Source organism: Cryptomeria japonica, chromosome 5 (assembly GCF_030272615.1).
Source record: "Cryptomeria japonica chromosome 5, Sugi_1.0, whole genome shotgun sequence".
Classification (NCBI taxonomy): domain Eukaryota; kingdom Viridiplantae; phylum Streptophyta; class Pinopsida; order Cupressales; family Cupressaceae; genus Cryptomeria; species Cryptomeria japonica.
In genome coordinates this window covers 836,623,812-836,646,512 of record NC_081409.1, presented here as the reverse complement: position 1 = coordinate 836,646,512, position 22,701 = coordinate 836,623,812, and the positions used below count along the sequence as shown (strand labels likewise).

General features: G+C 38.5%; 1 protein-coding gene across 3 annotated transcripts in view; it reads left to right on the top strand.

The window, feature by feature from the left end:
- Positions 1-22,701, top strand: part of LOC131052675 (formamidopyrimidine-DNA glycosylase) — a 245,963-nt gene that overhangs the window by 71,164 nt on the left and 152,098 nt on the right. The gene's annotated exons all lie outside the window — the stretch shown is intronic.

Genomic DNA, 22,701 nt, shown 5'->3' with positions numbered 1-22,701 from the left:
TAAAGCTGAAGACCCAGAATGACCCCTCAAGAATGAAGAGGAGTAGAGGAGATGAGGACGCCGACCAAGGGTCAAATAAAAGGTGGAAGGAATTCGGGACGAGTGGCAAGGGAAGAGCAAGGAAGAAATATATTACCCAAACAACAAGGAGGGAACTAAGGGGGCAGAAAGATCATTCAACAACATTGGTAGAGGAAATAAGCTACCCTGTGGATAACAAAGGGCCGTCTAAACGATGCAACCTAACCCCGGGATACCTTGGTAAACTGAACATATGAAGAATTACATTTAAAAAGTGTTGTCAAATAAAGGAATTAAAACAATTGTTAAGAAAGGGGGTATTAAAAGTTGGGAAAGGGAAGTATATGGAAGGGAGAAAAAGGCCAGGGTTAACAGTATTAAAAAATTAAAGTGTAAAGCAAAAGTGATGGAAGGAAGTAGGGAAAAAACGCATTTAATAAAAAGGCACTTATTTTATATAAAATTAATGAAGCATTTATGCCTAACCCTAACCATGACAAAAACAAGTGATTATAAAGACCACCAAGAAGCCCATTTGTATACATCTCAGGGAAGAAATCGAAGCAGACTTGGTAGTAGGACGGAATCGAGAAGAAGACAACGATCCATATGGCTAGGCATAGAGGAGAGATTAAGTTCGTACAATGTACGAACGAGCGTGGGGAGGTATGGAAGGAACCATTGGTTAATCCGTACGACGTACAGATTGCCCGAACAAAGGGGCGTAAGGACCAAGCATCTAATCCGTACGGTGTGCGGATTGTGCGTACAAACGTGGCGGAGGTGAGCAAGGTGCAATCAAACATTCTGTACGGTGTACGCTGTACAACGACAACAACACAAGGCAACGTATAGTGTACGACGATCACACCTAACCCGTACGGTTTGTGCCAATCTCAGCGAACCAATCCGTAGGATGTACATAATTCACAGTAGAGCTTACGACAATCATAGCAGAATAGTCCGTACGGGGTACTTTGCAGACCGTAGGACGAGTTAAGAAGCCTTTAGAACAACGTACAACTGCCGACATAGAGAAGGGGAGGACTGTTCAAACAGGAAGAAGAAGACTGTACGGTACTGTAGGAAGGCCGACACAGGGAAGTCCGTACACGTAGGGAACATACACATATAAAAATTGAAAGCGTTTGTTGGAAAATTTGTGCCATCTGTACGAAATTATTTGCAGAGTTTACGAAAGTTGAAGAGGTTGTATGGCTAGGAGAGGGGAGTGTACGGACCAATCTGTACGGTGGAGAGGCAGCAGCTAGTACAATGGTCCGTACAAATTGGTGGAGCACACTTGCAGACCGTTATAATAACGGTGAAGGACGAGACAAAGACAGGAAAACAGGGCAAAGTAGTTGCAGTGCAACCATGACAGCCACAGATCCAGCCAGGAGCAACAAGAATTCCAAAATCAGGCCAAAAGTGCAGAAGGATCCAGAGGGAATCACGGCGGAGAATGTAGCCTTTAAGAGTGTGACTGGCAGCGAATGTCGTACTTGGTGGGAGGAAACTTCCCCCGACCATGTGATAAGGGACTCCTTCAGAAAAGCTCAGGTAGACATTGCCATCCAGATGCCGACATTCAACATTAAGGATTTTGAGCCAGTGCTACGGACTATGGTATCCGGATACAACCGCTAGGAAAGGGCTTCCATCATTCAATTCCAGGGGTGCACGAAACGAGTTTCATTCAAACCAGAAGATTTCAGGAGGGTATTTGGTATACCCAAGAAGGGGCCATCTGCAACGAAACCAGCCAAGAAGCTCACCAAGGAAAAGAAGAAGTGGCTGCTGGATTTGGTATGCAGGGATGACCTCATAGAAGAGCAATGGAAAAGCGCTTGGTCTGACAGTAGGGGGTTGAAGCGAGCATTTATCGCACTAGGAGAATGGAGAATGTTGATGGACTTGGTAAAAAGTTGCCTCACAGGAGCCAGCCGTGCATCCGACATAGCCGTCTGGATGATAGGGTTAATGAATGGGATTAAGTGTGGCAAAGTGTACAACTAGGGGCAACTTTTGGCGGAAAGAATTCATGATTTCCTCAAGTTGGAACACGACATTTTACATGTACCACCATGCCATCAGCCTATTTTTGGATGCCGTACGCCTGCAAGTACCGCCAGAAATATGGGTGACTTTTGAACCGCGCGGAAGGGTGGAACCTAATAAGCCAACGATGTACTATTATGCCCATCTGGACACGCTTGGTGACACCGCGCAACCGACAAAGAGGAAGAGAATGCTGGACGTGTCCATAGAGGTTGAAGATGACAGCAGTATCGAAGATTCTGAGGAAGAGGCCGAAGAGACAAAGGAGTAGGAAAGTGGCGATGAGGAATTTCGTATGGCACCCCACACAACAGGAGAGGAGGAAGGGGAAGCGAAATCGCAGCAACAGGAAGAGGAGGAAGAGGGAGAGCAACATGGAGGGCTACGGGCACAGTGGAAGAGCACGCGGGTGAAATTTACACCCTCAAAATTATCCTCTTCAGCACACTTGGTACCACAGGAAGCACTTACAGTAGCTAGTCTGGTCGGAGACGTACGACCAGTGGGGTTGCTGTTCCGGAAAATCAATGAAGGAGAACCACGGGCACAAAGACGGGTGTCAATGCTGCAGATAAGTTTAGCTGTACTTGAGTCGCAAGTTGTACTTGGCACGGACCGTACTAGTATGGCAGACCGAACGGTGGCAGAGGAGGCTGTACATCACAGTCTGAATAAAATAGCTCAGGAGACGGCCGTACTAGGAGAAGAAGAGGTTGTCGTACAGGGAATTGGTACTAGTATGATAGGTCCAGGTACTGGCACAACAAGTACTAGTACGACAAGTACTAGTACGGTACCAACAGGTACTAGTACGACATATACTAGTACGGTATCAACAGGTACTAGTACGATACCAGCGGAGAAAGACGAGTCAGGGGACGTACCGATGATGGGAGATGGTCTGGAGGAATTGGCAGCACTGGAGACACTGACGGATGAGGATATAGATGCATCGTTGGACGGGTGGCTAGGGCAGTTTGCACTCACACCTCACCCTCCCCCATCCCCTTCACCACACGCTATGGCGGTTGGACCAGACCAGACATAGGATAGGACTACCCCTATCACAGATCAGGATGAGGGGATGTTTGTTGAGGAGACGACCAGAGCAATGGGAAGTAGTGGGTAGAACACGAAGATCATCAGTGTTGGGGAAAGCATGCCGGAAGGACTATGGCAGGACTTCACCTCACTCCACCAGACCCTAGCGATCCAGCAGGCTCGCTCCAGCGGTTCTTTGGGGAGCTTCAGGGGATTTCAGATTTAGTACGTGGAATGGCACAGTTGACTGGGCAAATGGATGCCAGCCGATGCTGAGAAACTGCAGCACTTCATGACTTTTGGATGTGCAGACAAGTTTGCATGCCACTTCGAGCAGTAGGGGTGGCCAGATAGTAGTACACCAGAGATGGTATAGGAATGGACGCGCATGCGACTGGTGGAAGGAGTGGGCACCTTGGGTGCTACCTTGCGCAGTATGGAAGGATCCTTCCAGGATGTGTACCTGCAGATGCGACAGAGCCAGATAGAGCAGTAGGCCCAGCGGCTGTATGTAGCAAAATTGGAGAAGGAAGGGGAGAAGCGTGCGCAGCTAGCCGCAGTAGAGAAGAATGTGAGGGTTGAGCTAGAAACGAAGGTGACTACTTATGAGACCCGTTGCAGCATGCAGAAGGAGGTGCAAGTACTGGCAACAAAAGTGGCCGAGCTTACCTTACAGATGCAAGAAAAAGACAAAAAACTGTTGGAGGCCGCACACATGGTGAAGAAGGCACGGGAACAACAGTTGCTGGCAGAGAAGAACCTCAGATTGCACACAATGCAACAACCTTCTTCTTCGACCACTACAGGGACGCCTCCTCCCCCTTCTTAGTCTTAGTCTTTTGTTTTGTATTCTAGCTCCTATTGTCTTAGTCGTTTGGAAGACGACTACTTTTTTGGGGGGGCTGATGTTAAGGGTCAATAACACATGTTAGTTTGTAGTTGGGATGGGTGTTTATGTTTGGTTATGTTTGCGTCGCCGAGAGGTTCCCGTGGGGTAGTTGGTAGTTAGTGACGATTGGCAACTTGGCCAACCATTGAGTCTATATATGATTTGGATGGAACCTCGGCAAGGATGGTATTGTACTGGCATATTCTTGAGAATTCAATAAAGATATCATTCTTTTGGTATAATAGTTATTTGTTATTGTTACTTATGCTTTGAGATATGAATGTTCTGTTACATGAATAGTTGGTACGTGTGGGAAATCCTTGCTTTATCCGTGAGTTTATTAACCTCATATTAAGGACTAAACAGACACTTGTCATTGTCTCATTTACTTGCCTTGGCTATATATGACCAAGGGGGTCTCCTATGTATTTTTGTTCAGCTTGTTGCATCATTGATGAGAATATAGTTTGTTCTTGTCTCTATTGTTCTCTCTTGTTATTGTGCTATTCAATAGGCCTCTAGATCTTGGTTGGCTATCTCTATAGCCAATTCTTACATGGCATCAAAGCCTATAGGGTGCCATTGATAGTCATTTTTTGGAGAGATCTTGGGAGATTTGTGGTGCAGTGCAATTCTTGAGCATCCGAGGCCAAATCTAACTCCACGATTGCATCCAGGAGGTCGTTTCCATGAATTTTGACTACAAATATGCATATATTCCGTGTAAAATTGTTTCCAAAGAATTTTTTTTTAGTTGGAGGGCTATTAGGTCCCCTCCCCAACATCAGCTTGTAGAATTTGTTTTTTAGTCATTATTCTATTTTTTCGCATATTTTTTAAGATTTGGGCTTTTTATGAGATTTGGGTAAAATTTTATTTATTGACTGGTTTGTAATCAAATCTGACCCTTTTGTTAAGGGACGTAGAAGGTTTGATCCTTGTCCTTTAGTCAAAATCTTTACCAGTCCAATCTTATTATATGCATACTGTATGATATGCCTGGCCCATATCTTTTTATTTGGCTGAGCAACATTATATATGCTATTAGATTTCCACAATCCATATCATAATTTTGGTACACAATCTAATCTTGAAGCTCTAAAAGAATTATAATATGGATTGTGGAAATTTGTGATCATTAATCAATGCCCTTCATGGGAGGGAATTATCTTTGAAATGATGTTAAAATTTTTGGCATGATATAATCCAGAAGCTCTAAAAGAATTACAACATTATATTTTCACTGTTTTGTGGTCTCACATCTTCTGTATCAGATCTTGCAAGCATTGGGTTAGCAGGATTCATTCTTTGTCGAATTTGAAGCCCGTGTTGGTGTTGACAACATATGTTACTTGCACAAACATTGTCGAAAGCCTTTTGCTCAACCAAGAGTTCTTATTTCTCCTACCCGTATCTTTTTTTGTTTTGTTGATCGGTAACCGCTTTTGATTGGAGCTTGAACCAGTGGGGTGACAAGGGGGACCCCATCCCCGAGTACATCATGATGAGATATTAACACCTCCAATTGGAAACTTGCAATTGTCTCCATGCATCTCACCTTATCACTCCGCTTCAACTCACCTTATCACTCCGATCATCCTTATCACTCCATGCACACCTTATTTCTCCGCACCTTATCTCACCATACTTCCCTCCTTATCACTCCACTCTCACCTTATCTCTCCATGCTACTCTCCTTATCACTCCGAATTTAAGTTCCTAGTTCAAATCACATGCCTGCCACCACGAATTGTAATGGTTTGCACACAATGTAGAGTTGGCGCTAGCAGGGAACAGTCAACACAGGTTGAGGAGTCACCGGGAGTAGACGAAGGCATGAATGCCATAGTCGACCAATCACCGCCAGGAGCACACGAAGTGGCACGATCACCACGACCAACAACATCATCGCGGGAGCAAGGACTCACCGAAAACCACGCAACACCAGCTGCCACAACCCACCTGCCAAACACACTGGGCACACGAACAAACTACCACGACCAAAGCGACTTGTAGGACGACTTGCAATATTGCCGTTGCACTGCGGGGTGAACCCCTACAGCTCGTATCTTCATTAAGTGGCAAAACTCATTTTTTTGCTGCTTGCGATTTTTCCTTGTGGCTAGTTTATTAGATTAGGTCTTTGGAGTTGGTGGTAGCTAGCTCGTGTATCGTGGATTAGGCTCAACCCACTTTACGTCGACAAACTATTTGTATTTAGGGCTGGGATATTAGTTGTTTCAAGGCAGTGCCTATATTCGGGCCCATGGTTTGTTTGCGTTTGGATCAGGGACTTTGAAGCGGTAGTGCCTATACCATTTGTCTATGGGATACATTGGCCGTTACATTGCTTGATGCGGCTGACATTGGCTGGAGTATTTGGATCACATCGTGGGCTACATTCAAGTTGTGGTATCAGTTGAGGGTTGTTGCACACTTATATTTCATCCTTGGGCTGTGCACTTGTATTTATGGCATGTTTCTATAAGTTGGTGTGGGTTGTTGTTTGACTCAGAGATTGCTTTGGTTTTGGGTTCCTTCATTAGTGGCCAACATTCATCTTTACCAGCCTGTGTTCCTTTTCATTTGCAAATCGGTCTTCTTTGGTGGGATGTTGTCCTAGCATTTCACGATTTGGAGTTTTCTCATTCTTGGCATTTCATTTTGGTTGCAAATGAGTGTATACCAAGTCCAGTTTAGAAGTTAATGTGGGTAGGTACAAAACTTCCTTTGTAGCAAAGGGATATTTCAATGTGAGGGGCATTGACTTTGGTGGGATTTTTTCTCATGTTAAACTGATTTTTATTTGAATTCTTTTTACCATTGTTGTTGGCATTTGTATTGAAGTAGAATAGATGGACATAAAGACAACATTGCTAAAGGGAGATCTTGAAGAAGAAATTTAGCTGGTAAATAAAACTTTTTACGTTTGAATGAAAGGAGGACTTGATTACTAATGTGTTGGGACTTGGATTTGTATGAAGTAAAGTTGATAGCTACGTATATTTCGAATAGATTGGTGACCATTTGTAATTGCAGTTTATGTTAAAGAGTCTTGTTGATTTGAAACTTAGTTGAAAAACTTGGACTCCGCAAGAATCTGAGGGGCCCCAAAATGTAATGTCCCCATTCATAGTGAGTTTTGGGGATCAGTTGAGTGCATTGATGCTATTTGGGATGGGTTTCATCTTTTCTGGTGCACTTCAAACATCTCGGAGGAGAATGCTATTTGGGAAAGTGTCTATTTTCAGTAAGTTGGATCTTTGATGATCTCATGAGTTTAATGGCACCTTCAGATTTCAGTTCTATGCTATTTCTGCATTTTTTGTACTTTCAGTTGGTGGTGCGGGAAATAATGAATAATGAAATAATTAATTTTAATTTGTCAAATAAACATATTAAAAGATGAACTTAAATTAATTATTTATAAAGTGGTTGTAACTGAAGTTTCCAAAATTTTAAATAATTACTTAAATAAAGTCACTTTTTGGGGCCATAATGATTATTGTTTTTGAAATAAGGTGATTTAAATTATAATTTCCAGAAAGTTCCCTGGAGGATCATAAAAAGGCTTGAAAATTTGATTAATTTTGGATATTTGATATTAGTTGAAAACCACAGTTGTGGAGCTTGAATAGGTTTATTCAAGCACAAACCCTAGGACAAAAACCCTATGGTGAAGATCAGTTTTGGTAGTGAAAGACCCTTTTTAGCCGGTGCGGTGGAACCCAAGGTTTTAGTTTGTGTAATAAAGTTTGCAGATATGATTGAAGATTTTCAATTTTGTGAAGTCTTGTAAGCAGGACAAAATTGGTAGAATTTGTAGGTTAGTTGGTGAAATGAAGTCAATAAGGAGTTTGCATGAAATGCTTGGAAGCCATTATTAAAGACTTACAAAAAGGCAACTTTCTAAAGGCGGCGATTTGGGTGGATGTTACTTGCTATATATTATTGTCTCATGGCCTGAGGGTTGCATTCTGTTATGAGCAACCTATGTCATCCTTTGCTGGGTATGAGTGTATTATCAGACTGTAAGTCTATTGTGGTCTTCTTTCTAGGCATTAGAAGCCTTCATATGCTGGGTTATTAAAGTGAATGGCTGGCATATGAATTGATGGGTGATTAAAGTGAACGGCTGGTGTTTGAGTTGCTGGGTGATTAAAGTGAATGGCTGGTGTATGAGTTGCTGGTCGATTCACTCATTTTGAGTATGGCTTTTCATCTTGTTGCTGGTTGAGTAGCTTGGCAGGTTTGGCATTGGAAATAAGTGTAAAATCCCTCACTATGACTGTTAGCAAATAGATCTGTTTGCCCAGTTTAAACAGTAAATTGTCTATAGAATAATCTAATTCATACAAGTCCAATGTCTATGGAATAATCTAATTCATACAAAGTCCAAATTAACCTTCAGGAGAACATAGCATTTATTATTTAATCTTAAATCAACATTCAATGGGCATCACACAGTGCACCTGTAGTTTGCTGGAGTTGTGTATTCCCATTCTCGTGGCTGATAGCTAACTGTACTTTGCTGGCTGATGAGTAACTGAAGATCTTTATTAGCTGGTAGTCTTAGGCATTCCCCGCAAACTGTAAAGCAAATGGCTCACTGCTATGTATACAATATGAGTGCAATACGATTACCGCACCTCGGTAAATATTCACCTGCTTCCCTCACGACATCTATTACTTCTGCTGAGGTTATTTGCGTCTGTAGGGGCATGCTCTGGGATTGCCAGCCTTTATAGCTTATGCAAAACAGAGGAAATGGCACCACTCGATCATACCCGATATCGGTTACTGCGTGTGAGGAGTGCGTGCGTTTCGGAACGTGCTGCAGGGTTGGAATTTGCTTGTTGACGGTCTGTCAAAGACCACACCCGAAGTCGGGTTTCAGGGACTGTAGGAAATTGCGCGCCGTTTTGGACATGCAGGACAGATCGCAATCTGCACACCTGTTGCTCACCAATACAGAATGGAATCCGAGTTAAGCCTTCCCCAAACTCCGTTAGGCTCATACGTATCACGCACAGCATACACGCCACTGGATTATTCTGCAGGGACCCATCTTACGTAGTTCCAATAGGCCAGATGAAGCTGGCGAAAGGAATTATTCAAATCGTGTTGCTATCCCATGGATAGACAATTGGTCTTCACCGTTTTGTATTCATCCAAAGTTCCCCATTCCTCTTGATTGACCAATCTTATTTAAAGGATACAAACAGGGAAAATTCCCGTAAGAAACCAACTCCCACAGATTAAATCATTAAATAATAGTTAAGCAAACTAATATTTAATGTTAATCTTTATTGAAAAGAACCATTATTATAATATATCACGCCAAACAAATGATATAATATAAAAAAAGTTCATTTTATTAATACCAATATAAATCTAATTTGACGGGTACATTACAATAAGATTGATTGGAGGCGATTTGTGGAATGATTGCTGGTTGCCATTCTTCTCTATCCTGGGCATTTAGAGCTATGGAATGAGTTCCCGGATAGACATGAGCTTGATAGGTGCCAAGCGTGGAAGTTTGTGACAGATTTGGGTGATTAATATTTGCTTTGTTGGCCGCCATATTTTGGTTGGAGCTTGGTGTGAATGTTGTTTCAGCTGAGGTGACTTTGAGAGAGCATATTGAAGGCACTAAACATTCATCATTGCTTTTCAACTACTTCAGATGTTTGGACATGGGCAGAGGGAACTAGTCGCGGGTCATTTAGGGCACCAAAGTCAGTCTTCTGTTGGCATTTGAGGCAGCTATCATTTATTTCCTGGAAGCTGGTCGATTCATCGGTTGCAGTGGGATGTGGGCTTTGAAAAGACATTTCCATCCTTGCTGGGTCGAAATAGAGCATTGTTGTTACAGTTTGGTTGGCAGCTACCATTCACAGTCTAGTGCAATACATCAGTTAATACTGCTGGGTGCTTTCAAGCTGCAGTGCTGGGCAACTTCTTGCATCCTCACATGGATGTTAAACAGTGATTTTGTCATCAGTGATTTGTGGAGGCGATTATGCTACTGTCTCTTCATGCTGTGTAATCTCCACTTAAGGTCAGAAAATAATTTGTTATGCTGTATTTGACAACAGCCGATTGCTCAAGGAAATTATTTGTTGTTTTAGCTGTGGATATTGAATGGTCTCAATGTATCAATATATGGTAAATGAATAAATGTTTAGCATTGCATTATAATTCCTTTGAATGTAGTAAATCAGATTCAAACAGGAAGAAATACCTTGTCAGTGAAAGGAGTGAAATTTCAGTGAAAATTGTGATAGAGGTCTTAATAGAATTTTTTTGAAAACTCAGGTCTTTGCAAAACAGTTGGGGAAAACTTGACAATAACTTGGAAATTTATTGATCATTTGAAAATACATATATTTTTTAAAATATTCGTCAAAAACACGTGGAATATATTACTGATATGGTGTTCTTCATGAAAAACTCCTATCCAAATTGTGGAATTCGTAGTCAATGTGAGGATTCTCTGCTATCATCCTAGACTCCTTGTAAATGTCATATGAAAAAATATTGATGTTCATCCTTCTGATGAATATCAACCATCAAATGTAGAGTATCATAATAAATGTTCTATGAGAAATATTGCTGTTTATCCTTCCAATTTCCAGCAAATATCAACCATCAAATGTAGAGTATAATAGTAAATGTTGTATGAGGAATATTGCTGTTCATCCTTCCAATAAATATCAACTGTCAAATGCAGAGTATCAGAATAAATGTCATGTGAAATATTCCTTTTTCATCTTTCCAATGAATATCAATTATCAATCCACCAGAAGCAAAGGATAGACATGAATCTTGTTAGAAGAATAATAATGATTACAATATATCAAAACATAATGGTAAGCCATCTACAGGCACTAGCAGAGCAATTGTTAGTGCTTGTAGATCAGCGTACCATATTCATGCTGAGCAGATTAAAGGCAAAAATACTCTGTTATCATGCTTCCAGTTGTGTGCTCTAAGTCATTGTGATCGTCCTGTATTGCCTCTCAAAAATTCTTGAAATCACATTAACTTTTTAATGTTTGATGGAAACAAATTTTTTATGCTGCTGTTGGTAAGTTTTTGATGGGGTTTCCATGTAAAAATGTGACTTTTTGCGAGTTTTTTGACATTTTTCATTCAAAAATCACCACGAGTTTTTTTAAAAACCCAATGACTAGTTACTTTTTGCCAGTTCTGGCTTGCAAGTGCTCGCACAGTTTGTAATTATGATTGGAAATAGCATGGAAACGATCATGGATGTTACATTTCAATTATTACTGTAGTGTGATATGAAGGACACCTTGATGCTGTAAATTTTAATTTGAGCATGAAAATTGAAAGGGATCATGTAAATGGTAAGAAAACGTCCTTTAATTAGAGGAAATATTTTTACTGTATTTTAGAGGTTTAGAATATAGGAACAAATATTTGTCATTTCTATTCACGTTGATTTGAAGTTACCTTTAGAACAATGTACCAAGCCAAAAGAGGCTGATGGAAACATGTCTTATGATCTTGTATAAGACAAGACATTGCCTATTGAATTGAAGCTCTGAGCAGATATATCTCAAGAGTAGGGAAAGAAAATTGGACTATTGGAAAGGTCTTTAGGTATTTCTGTGGTACTTTAAATTTTACAATTTTCTGCCAAGGAAGAGGTTGGGGCAAACATGGTAGTAGATGTATAGTGTTTTGTTGATGTTAACTGGGCTTAAGATATTTTTTGCCTGAAGATCCAAGTTTGGTTTTGTTTTAAATATTTAGTTTGTTTGGTGGAGCAGTAAGCTAGATGAGCAAGAGGTAGACAATTGTTCCACTTTGAACAGTCGGAGCTAAGTACACAGCAGCCACTCATGAATTCAAGGAACTTATATTGTGACAAAGATTGTGTTCAAATGTTGGTTTCTTATAGAAAGTTGTTAGAATATATTGCGACTGTCAAAGTGCAATCTGTCTGGCAAAGAACCCTACATATCATGCTTGGATGAAGCAAAGTGATGCACAGTATCATTTTGTTAGAGAAACAACAAGAGAAAATAATGTGTTGTTGTTGAAGGTCGATACCTTGGAGTATGCTGTTAACTTTTCTGTGAAGTCTATGTTGGGATAATGTGCAAATATATGCTTGGATTGACTGAGTGATGTGTTGTCATTGATGTCAACATATTCCTCTGTGTGTTCCAGTGTTGCAGTCAGATTAAGTGTGTTGGTTTGGCTAGTGTGTTGTAGAAGAGTTGTTGCGGATTAAAGGGTTTTGAGATAAGTATCTCTAGTTGATTCAGCTCTAGTTTCAGTGGTTCGCATGGAGATTTGATTGAGTTATGAGATCCGGAATTGCGGTTGGTTTTTCAGTTGTTCGATGTTGATTAGTGTTTTGAATTTTTCTCCGCATTGCTCCATGTTGCAATATCTTGGTTTGTGGATTTGGCAGAGTGTTTGGGATGTTTTGGTGTGTCCTCAATTCAGATGGTTCATGATTTGGAGGTCCGCAAGTGAATATTTCAGTTTGACAATCATTGCAGTTAGTGTTCTTGAAGTTCGGTATAATGATGATGAAGATTCTAGTAAGTGGTGTTGGTGCGGTTGTCTTTGTGGTAGTTCATGATGCTTGTGGATGTTTCTAGATCGTGTCCTATTTATGTTGATGGTCCGCATTGATCGTTGTGCTCGTTGTTGATGATTTCCTCGGTATGTTTGTGTTATGCAACATTCTTGCTGACTAGATGTTTGTAGCGTGTTGTGGATGTTTGAGGCATAATTCTTGGAGGTGTTTCATGTTCAAGATGTTGATTTAGGTCCATACTATGTCTTAGCCGACATTGTTTTGGTCCGCATATAATATTGTAGCGTGTATGGTTATATCTTTGTAATTTGTGATGTGTGTTGAGCCGACATTGAAAGATAGGTTGATGATATGTATAAATAAATGTAATACTCATGTGAGAGAGGTATCCGTATGTGCATTTAATGCTTTGATCTTTCGAAAGCAGTGAAGTAGTGCGAAGGAGTGTAAAAGAGCAGAATGTGTGCCTAACCACAACTATAACTAGGCATTAGGAGATGCTATTTTCTCAGTTCACGATCTTGCGGATGTCCGAATGTGGTTGTAAGACAGTGAGTCTTCCTTGGGTTATTGCCCTTTATTGTTTTTGAGTAGTGAGCTCTAGGCAGTGTGTCTGAATGCATGTGCATTCCCCATTGTAATATTTCATATACTTCTAACAGGGTATCATCATATTGTGAGTAGGTTCCCATCGTGGTTTTTCCCTTAACTGGGTTTTCCACGTCAAAAATCTTGGTGTTAAATGTGTTATTGATGTTGTGTTGATTTATGCTTTCACTATTAATTATTAGATCTAAAATTGTGTTTGAGTTGAGAAAAGATTTTGAGAAAACTGATTCACCCCCCCCGCCCTCTCAGTTTTCTGCCTTGTTGCCAATAGTCTATTACTACTGAAAATTTCTTTTGGGGTAGGAAATCAATGGGAGTAACTACTCTTGGTAGCTAATTTTGTAATGTCTCCTTTCTAGGCGACAAGAGATGAGCAGAGGGTTGACCTATCACTCGAGTTCCCGTAGGTCAACCAGATGGTTAGGGGGCTCTTTTTGAGGGGCATAGAGCTTTGCAGGGGCTCTGTGAGCCATTTTGAGCGTTTACATGAGAGTTCCTACTTTTTAGGAAAGTCTCCTATTTTTTAGAGAGAATTGGCAGTTGACTAGATGACCACCCGGGGGACCACTAAGTAGAGCAGGATCCTCTTGAGCAGTTTCTGGAGTTTGTAGTGAGGTTCCTATTTTATAGGGTGAGTTCCTATATTTTAGGAGGAACTGCTAGTTAGCCTACAGGCCTTAGGTGGCATCGGTGACCACAGTGCTTCAGATGAAATTTAGATTTGAGTCCCGGATTGCATTTTATGAGTAAATAAGGAAATATTAAATATTTTAATATTTCCTAAGTTATGGATTTAAAAAAATTATATTAAAGTGATATTACAATCACTTTATAATAAAATAACTTATAATAAGTTGGCCCCCTTTTCCCTAGGTGTTTGAGGCATAAAATGTTGTAATAAAAAGGGGAAACATTATAATAATAAAATATAATGCCTAAGGGGTCGTTTTTTAAAAGAAGACTTGTATTTTATTAAAAATAATAAGTTGAAAGTATAGAAACCCTAAAAGTGACGGTCTAGGGTTTGGAGCCTTTAAAAGGCATTTGGGGGTCATTTTTCATCATTCGTGGATTCATTTTTTACACACTTTCATCATTGGAGAGGTCTGCAACAACAAGCTTCGGTTGGATTTTAGGTTGGGAACGAAAACTCTCAATCATTTATAGTGTTTGGATGCAAACCCACACACTTGCAGAATAAAAAGGAACCTCTTTTAGGCCATTGGGGGCCAAAATATTTAGGAACTAATACATTTACAATAGGTTTGAGACGGCAATAGTAGATCTGGGCAGATTAGAAGACATTCCCAGCAAAATAAGTATTAATTATTGCAGGCCGTACCTTATATAGTAGGTCGTACCCCTCATCCTTGCGTGGAAACTCAAAATAAATAAATTGGAGGGTTTTAGTGTTGGGTTTTGTTTCAGAATTCATTGTTAGCATTAAACATCAACATCATTTTTTTCAGAGAAATTGGGGCACATGAAGACTCCACGAGCATCTCATTGAGGAAAATTGCCAGAATTTGGGGGTCTTGCCTGGCAACCCTGGAGAATTAGCATCAGATCTGCCATTTATTCATTTATTTGTTTTAGATAATTATTAGTGAAGCAAATAGATAACTTTGGAGCAATTGATAGCACTTGGAGGCTCCAGTATTGTTCAGCGCATCACTTCCAACAATAAAATAAACTCATCCAGGCTAGCATGGGACACTTGGTAGGCCAATTTTGGCTTTGGATGTCATAAATAGTTATTTTTTTGAATTTGTAAATTGCTGGTAATAAAATCAGAATTCTGAGTTTTCATTTCAGTGAATTATTCTTTCATATATTGCATTCTATTTTCATTCCTCATTGGCAAACCAAAAAGCAAAACCTCAAAAAACTGAAAAACTTCAAAAAACCAAAAAATACTTAGCTGGTCAAAGAATAAAAATCAAACGAAAACCATCAGATTCGGCAAGATTCGTAGTTGGCATCTTACAAATTTTATGTCTTGTGGTCCCTTACGCAAACTATTTATCAAGTGTGAGGTTTGTTGGATTTGCATTGTATACTTTTCATCATTTTACACCTCTTATTGGTGTGTTTTTGGCCCATGATTTTATATTTATTGTATTGTAATACCATTTAGTGGTTTTCTATATTGATGCACCTATAAATACTTGTACTTTGATTAGGGCTATGTACAAGTGTTAGACATTTTGTCATTGATGTCAAGTGTTCTTGTTGGCCTATGTCTTTCAAGCTAGAGGTTTGCTCTGAGTATTATTGGACTGAGTTTGAAGTGTTTTTCGAGCTACTGTTTGTTCACTAGATTTTCTCTATTTCGATTGAGCTGCTTGAGGTGCCTGGTTGGCTGCTTGAGGTGTCTGGCTGTCAGCTTCAGCTAGTTGGATGCTTACTTGTCTTTTTATCAGCTGCTTAGTCATATCATGTGCCATGTTATCCTTTGAATAGTCAAAAAGGTTGTTAATATCTTTTTACAATCGAAGTATGTCTAAAGCTTTTGGGTGTTATGTGAAGAGGTTGACTTTTCTTCTAGATTCGATTGTTAGCTACAACTGGCACTTTAATTCTTTACCACCTCCGTGAGACTCCTTTACACATGCTATGTTTAGGACTGGCAGCTTCAGATAGAATTTTCCTTTTTCATATCGTGGGCAAGGAGATTTTATTAAAGGCTACCGTTATAAAGTTTGTGGAGCCTAATTAAATTCATATACTTTATTATGGGCCACGGTTTCAGATTTTTGGGAGGTTAATGATTACAGATTTATTTTTCGGGAGCTGCTTAAGTTTATTGGTGTGCGTGCTTTTGGCTGTAGACGTGTCCACAACAGATTTATTTTACTTCTGACAGGTTCAGATTTTGTATGTATCGCCTTGCCTAAGTTTGTGGAGGAGATGAACGTGGAGATTGTTTATTTCTTAAAGGAATTGTTTGGTTTCATTTTTTAATTACTCCAGCCGTTTCTCTTTCCAAATAGTTGTACTGTGGGAATTATTATTCTGGAGATATTCGTTAAAACTTTATGAAGTTGTGGGTGAGCTGGAAGAATTTTTTTTTGCGGAGAGTTGTGAAGCCGTTTTTGTCTGGAAGCGCATCTTCAATAGGACGATGTATGCTGCAGAGATAGTGGTGCGATTTTGGTTCTATGGCTATGAAAATTTTTGTGAATATTGGTGTGGCAGAGTTGAGGAGTAGTGGTGGAGCTACAATTATTTCCTTTCAGAAATTGATCATTGATTGTGTGTATGATGAGTGCGTTAAAAATTATGAGATATACGCATGACTGTGTGTGGCAGTTAAGAAGAAAGAGTCTGTCAATACTTTTTAATGAAAAATACAAGACTTCGTGAGGCTGTGTAAAAAAAAAATACATGAGTAATGAATTTTCGAATGTGCATGTAAGAAAAAGAGGAGTTAAGCATTTTCTACTGGAGGTAATTGCTGGGTTGTGTATGTAAGTTTTGCAGAGATATTTATCTTTGCTATTATGTGATTGGGCAGAGATATATCAGTTGAATTCATTTTTGAAAATTGATTATATCATCGAATAGAGCATATTCTTTGAGAGTGATTTGGAGTTGTTTCTGGAGTGGAAGAGTAAGTGTTGTGTGGTTTTGAGAATGTTGGGAGTTATTGTGATAGAAAAAGAATTGTAGATACCTGCCTTCATATTTGGAGTGTTTCATGAGACTAAAAACATCCTCTTTATACAAACAACTAGAGTTGTTCTAATATGAAAATGAAGCTGTGCATTCATAGCGGTTGTGTGAGGTTGCTTGAAACATTTTTTTAAAGATGATAGTGGAGTATCTGTTACAGATTGATAGACATAAAAGGAGCCACGCCTGTTCTTGAGGAGTCTATGTAATGGTATTTTCAAAGAGTTGATACTGTGTGTGATTTCTATGTAGAAGTGATTCCTTGTTCAGAGCAGTGCTTTTGATTATATGTTAGAATGAAAAAGTGATGCTTGGTGTTTGGTTTGTGATAAGAAGGGAAAATAAATATTGGATTCGTATATACTGTTGGATGAACAAGGTGTTGGATATATATATATTGTATTCAGGGGATGCTATGCATTTTCTTTCCTTTTAGTAATTCCAGAACATGGAGAAGCTGATTCAGATTTTAAAGGGAAAAGTTGTATTTTTGAAGTGTTATTGAAAGGTATATATCTTCTTTGTAGCGAGAGGTGTTGAAAAAGTCTGTAAATTCTTTTAAAACAGAGTTCATACTTGGGGAGTTGGTGCCTTTGATGTGCTGAGTTGGTGCTTAGTAGTTGTGTTGTCCCACATTTGAAATATCTAAAATTGAACTTTGAATTGGTCAAATGAGTGAGCATGTGATGCAAGGTTGTTATTTTTAATCCACATTGTGGTCAATCATAAATATCTCGGGCAAAATGTGAAAAATGCTTGAGTTTTGAAAATTACAAGGAATTGAGGGAAATCACTTTGTGAACATGTGCTGAGCATCATTTGTGCCATATGACCAATTTTTGCCTGAACCTAGTTCATAGTTTGCTATATTTTAAGTTTTCAAATTTTAATGCCCCTCGCTTTAAAACAATTAATATCCCACACCCTATGTTTCGTCATGAGGACTAAATGATAGTGTATGCTCATTTTCATATCTTGAAGGTGTGTTTCGAATTTCAGAGCCTAACTCCTTACCAATTGAAAGTTGTGGCCATTTTTCCTAAACCAAGGCATTAAAGTCTAATGGGAAATATTTGAATTATTCTTTTGAAAATAATTCAAATATTTTAAATTGTTTTCAATATATTTCCCATTTTTCTCTTTTGAAGAGGAAGAGCAATCAAAAGTCTTTATGTTGGTTCTGATGGAGTAGTTGCAAGTGATCCTTTGCTCAATGCCCTTTGTTGCTCACAAATTTCATATTTCTAACCTCATAGGTGAAAAATGCTCAAAAAGTGAGCCACCTAACCTATTGCTTTGAAAAGTCAAAATCCTAACCTTGGAAGGTTAAAAATGCTCAAAAAGTGAGCAATCCTAACCTAATAGGCTCAGTTGCTAAAAAATCCTAACTTTCTAACCTCTATTCGAGCATTGAAAGAAAGTTAGTTATGTTCATCCATTGAGCAGGATTAATATAAGGGTTTATCAGATGGGTTGCTGTTGTGCTGGTAAACAAGCTTGTAAAATGGAGAATCAAACACAAAATTTATGGCAAGGAATGCTCTGGTACACTTGCATTCAAACTGTGTGAAGTGCCTTAAGGATAATTTTTTTAAAGCAAATGTGGTAGAATAGACACTGCACGTTAGCTGCTTGACAAAATGCTTCAGAGAGATGCTAGCCTCACCCTCGACGGAGATTGTTTATTAAGATTGGCCGGTTCATAAACTATGGTGGTAGGTTGGGAGGAGCGATAAAGAAAGCTACCCAGTGATGAAGGTCTACCTCGATTCCTTGGGAATCCACCTGACCCGAGCTCTTGTATGCGTATCAACAATGGATAGCAGCTTTGCCGGCTAACGATAGCACCTCTGCTCGAAAGGAGAGATTGGCCTTTCTTATCAGTGATGAAGAGTCGTTCCGGGTGGGAACTTAGTAGGAGATAGCTGCCAACACGGTTTAGGCTTTGGCCGATGATGCTGAAGCCGGGGAGCATAGACAACACACGTTAACAGTTTAATAGAATGCTCAAAGAGATATCATCTCAAGGATCAAAATGAAATGATCGCAGAATGTGTGCAATATAGATTTGTTGAACATGCCTTTATAAACTTCCACGCAAATGCAACAAAAGTGCAAAGATAAATTGTGCATACTTTCCAAGTAGTGGAGAGTGCTGGAACAACTCATGAGTATCTATCATCATGATTTTTAATAGATTGAAAATGAACAGGTAGACATACATGCAAAATATGGAAGCACAAACATTGAATGGGAATAGTTCGACGACATGCTTCAAAAGAGATGTCATCTCAAGGAATGAATTGAAGCAATTGCAGAATGTGCATGGAATATATTTTACAAGGAATCTCTCAATATCTTTGAATCAATGGAGGACTCACGACACATCCCAATATTGGAAGCTTTTGTTCAAAGACACCCGCAGTGTTCATGTCGACAAGTTTTCTTGGTGACTGTAGATCAAGAGTCTTGGCGATGATTCTAATTGTAAATGCTTCTGTCAATTTGTCCCTAAAAGGGAAAACAAAAGCCAATTGAATAATTTGTAAGAACGCTCCACGAAGATGTGGTTCCATGAGATTATTTGAAATGTGGGAGGATACAAATCGTGGGTTTGGTATAAATAATTTGTTTCATAAAATACCTCAAAGGAATGTGATTAGTTCAAATGTCATAATATGAGCAAAGCATCTTAAGTTGCTTGATAAAGAGCTTCAAGGAACGTAATCGAACAAAGTGCAAATGGGTTTGATGTGAAAAGGCAGATTGAAGATAGCAACATTTGATTATTTGCACCATAATGGGGATAGGAAGAACTTTGTTGAAATGGACCAATATTATCATATCACAAATTTTGTGGAGTGCCATTGTTGCATGAGAAATCTTTTTGGTTGAGATAGGTTTGGTTCAAGGTTGACAAATTTATTGAGCTGCCATTTGGTTTCTATAGGATATATGGTAAAATATGAATTGGAGAATGCACTGCAAAAATATCATTTGAAATAGATCTAGAGAGGAATCCAATGAATTCAACTGATAAGAATCAGGTGAAGGAACTCCTTATAGAAAGAATGCTTGACATATACAATTGGAGCTAAAATCCTTAAAGGAAAGTTGCTACTAAATGTGTATTTTTGGTGACAATGATTCATGTATCAATGTATGATATTTTCATACTACGTGATCTTTTTCATGCTTATGGAGACCCTTGGAGTTTACTTTTCTCTTCGAATAGAAAGATTGTGATTTGTGCTCTTAAATGGTTGGATGGTGAGATGATTGAAAGTGCAAATGAAGCAGTTGAAGACAAAGAAGTACTTCAACATAACTCATTACTTGGTTATTCATCAAAGCTAAAAGTTTCAAATTCTCATTTGTAAAAGTGAGTTAACTCACTTATTGTAACTAAAGTTAGAATTTGAACTTGACTTTTGTAAAAAGTTAGGTAAATCCTAACTTGTCATCGAAAGGGTAGTTATCCGAAGTGGTTAGTTAGGTAGTTACACAAACTGGTTATGGGTTGGTTATCAAGGTAAGCCTATAAATTCAAGGCTTTTTCATTGGTGGGGAGACTTTTTACAGAGGGGAAACTCTACTGAAATTCTAGGAGAAACTTGTAACGACATTTTGATTTGCACTATGTTTAGAAAAGATTTTGGACTTGTATATTTCCAAAAGGATAATGAAGAATACATCTTAGTTCGTGTGTTCTAAATGTATTCATACATGTTATCATTGCTTTTCTCGTATGTCAAATTGGTGGTCTTTTTATGCATATGTGATTTGAACAATTGATGTGATGATACACAAGCAACCTTTGGTATCTTAGTTTGAATGTGTTGAAGTATCTTATCTCTGCGTATGTCGAGATTTGTCATTCTTCTTTATCGTCATCTCATGGCTAAACATATTATGTTATAAACTCCCTTTGTAATTTGTTACAAATGTTGAGAAATCTCAGTTGATGTTCGTATGTCTATTATTGGGGTTTGTATCTTTTATTTCTTTATAGTTTTATGTTTTCTCCTTTATGTACTTTCAGGTTAAAAGTACACAAAAATCCCAAAATTCCCCCATTATATGAGGGAGCTGCCCCTCTTAAACGCAGAGGAAGATTGCAATCTCTCCAACTGTTGGAATGGTTGTCACTGTTCTTTGGGCAAATAGGGTCAATTTTGAAGGAGAATTCACAGTGACAAATCTGTTTACCACCAAGTTGTAATCAGAGTTGGTGCTCATTTATGGAGATTAATAAGAGCTTACTTATGCCCTGGTATTTTACCCGTAAGGTTTTTCCACGAGATATGTGGTGTTCTTGTATTGTTGATGATCTCTTTATATTTCATTCTGTGTTTTATATGGTTTAAGTTAATTGAGAAGTTAAAATTCTGCAATACTGATTCAACCCCCCCCCCCGCTCTCTCAGTATTGCCTATGTGCTCTTCAACAAGTGCAAAATATCGTATTGTATGGTGAATGGTCGAGTTAGTACAGTAAGTAAGTTTTGTTTTTGCTATGTTTTTTCTTCTAAGGGTCTTGTAGGGTAAATGTTTTGGTTATATTATCAGTCTGCCATTATTTCTTTCTGTTGCATTTAAGATTCTGTTAGTATTGCCTCTCTTGCATAGGTTTATTGGCATATTTTCCTGCTTTGCAGAGGAAATTGCTCAAGATCCAAGGGATCTTCAATTTACTGGTAAAGATTTCAATTAAGATTTATCAAAAGGATCAGCTATTACAAGGGATTGAAAGAAATCCTCTTGTTCATTTCTGCTTTTCTTGAGGGAGGAGAGTTGCATGACAAAAATCCTATTGACCTCTATATGTAGCAAACCAAAAGATCTTTGTGTTAAATATTATATATTTTTTCAGATTCATGACCAAAGAAAATTATGGCTTGATATTTAAGCCTGATCATTGAGCAATATGTAATTGGCAAGCAATGAGAAACACACTAAATTATAGGAACTTAATGTGTTATGAAATCAATGAACTGAAGAAAAGGAAGTGAACACACTAAATTCATAAGGTTCTGTAAATTGAAATTGAGAGTAAATTACAACAAAGTAGCAATCTCTAAAAGGAGATTTGAAGCTACAACACACTGAATTGTAAATTCAGACGACAATTCTTTTATGTTTAAAGATAAATACAACATTTACAAGTTTATATATTGTATCAGGATTTTACTGACATATGACTTAAAAGATTTTCAAAGAAAGAAAAATTGGAATAGTTCCATCAATTTCAATAGCTCTTTTTCAATTCCTTTTTTTCTGTTATGTATAAAAACATTTGTTGCTATCCCAGGATTGTTGATGCTTTGTGCTTACGTTTAAGATAATATAAAGTGGGTAGCAAAGCTACCGCTCCACTTTTTAATATAATAAAAATTCTGACAGAAAGCCAAATTACAATCAGTATGCTTTCTTTCAGGTATTTAACTTGAAAAGTTTTCATATCCTTAGAAAGAAGTGCAAGATATATAGTTAGGTGGGAGTAGCAAAGAATTTGAAAAACCAAATACCCTATATATAAGTTTAAATTCACAAGGGAATAAACCTCCAATGAAAATCAGATAAGGTGTTCTTCAATATTTTCTAATCATCCATGCCATCACATGTAGTAAATTTGAAGATATAAAAAGTATTCTATTCTTATATGCTTTTATATTTAGGTAGAAAGAAAAAAAAAGTGCATCTAGGAACAGAATAATATGTATAAACTAATTGTACACTAACATCCCTCCTTAAGATGTACATTGATAAAGGGAAGGATGGTGGAATTTTAGAAACTTTGGAGTTTCTTTCACAATCGTTGG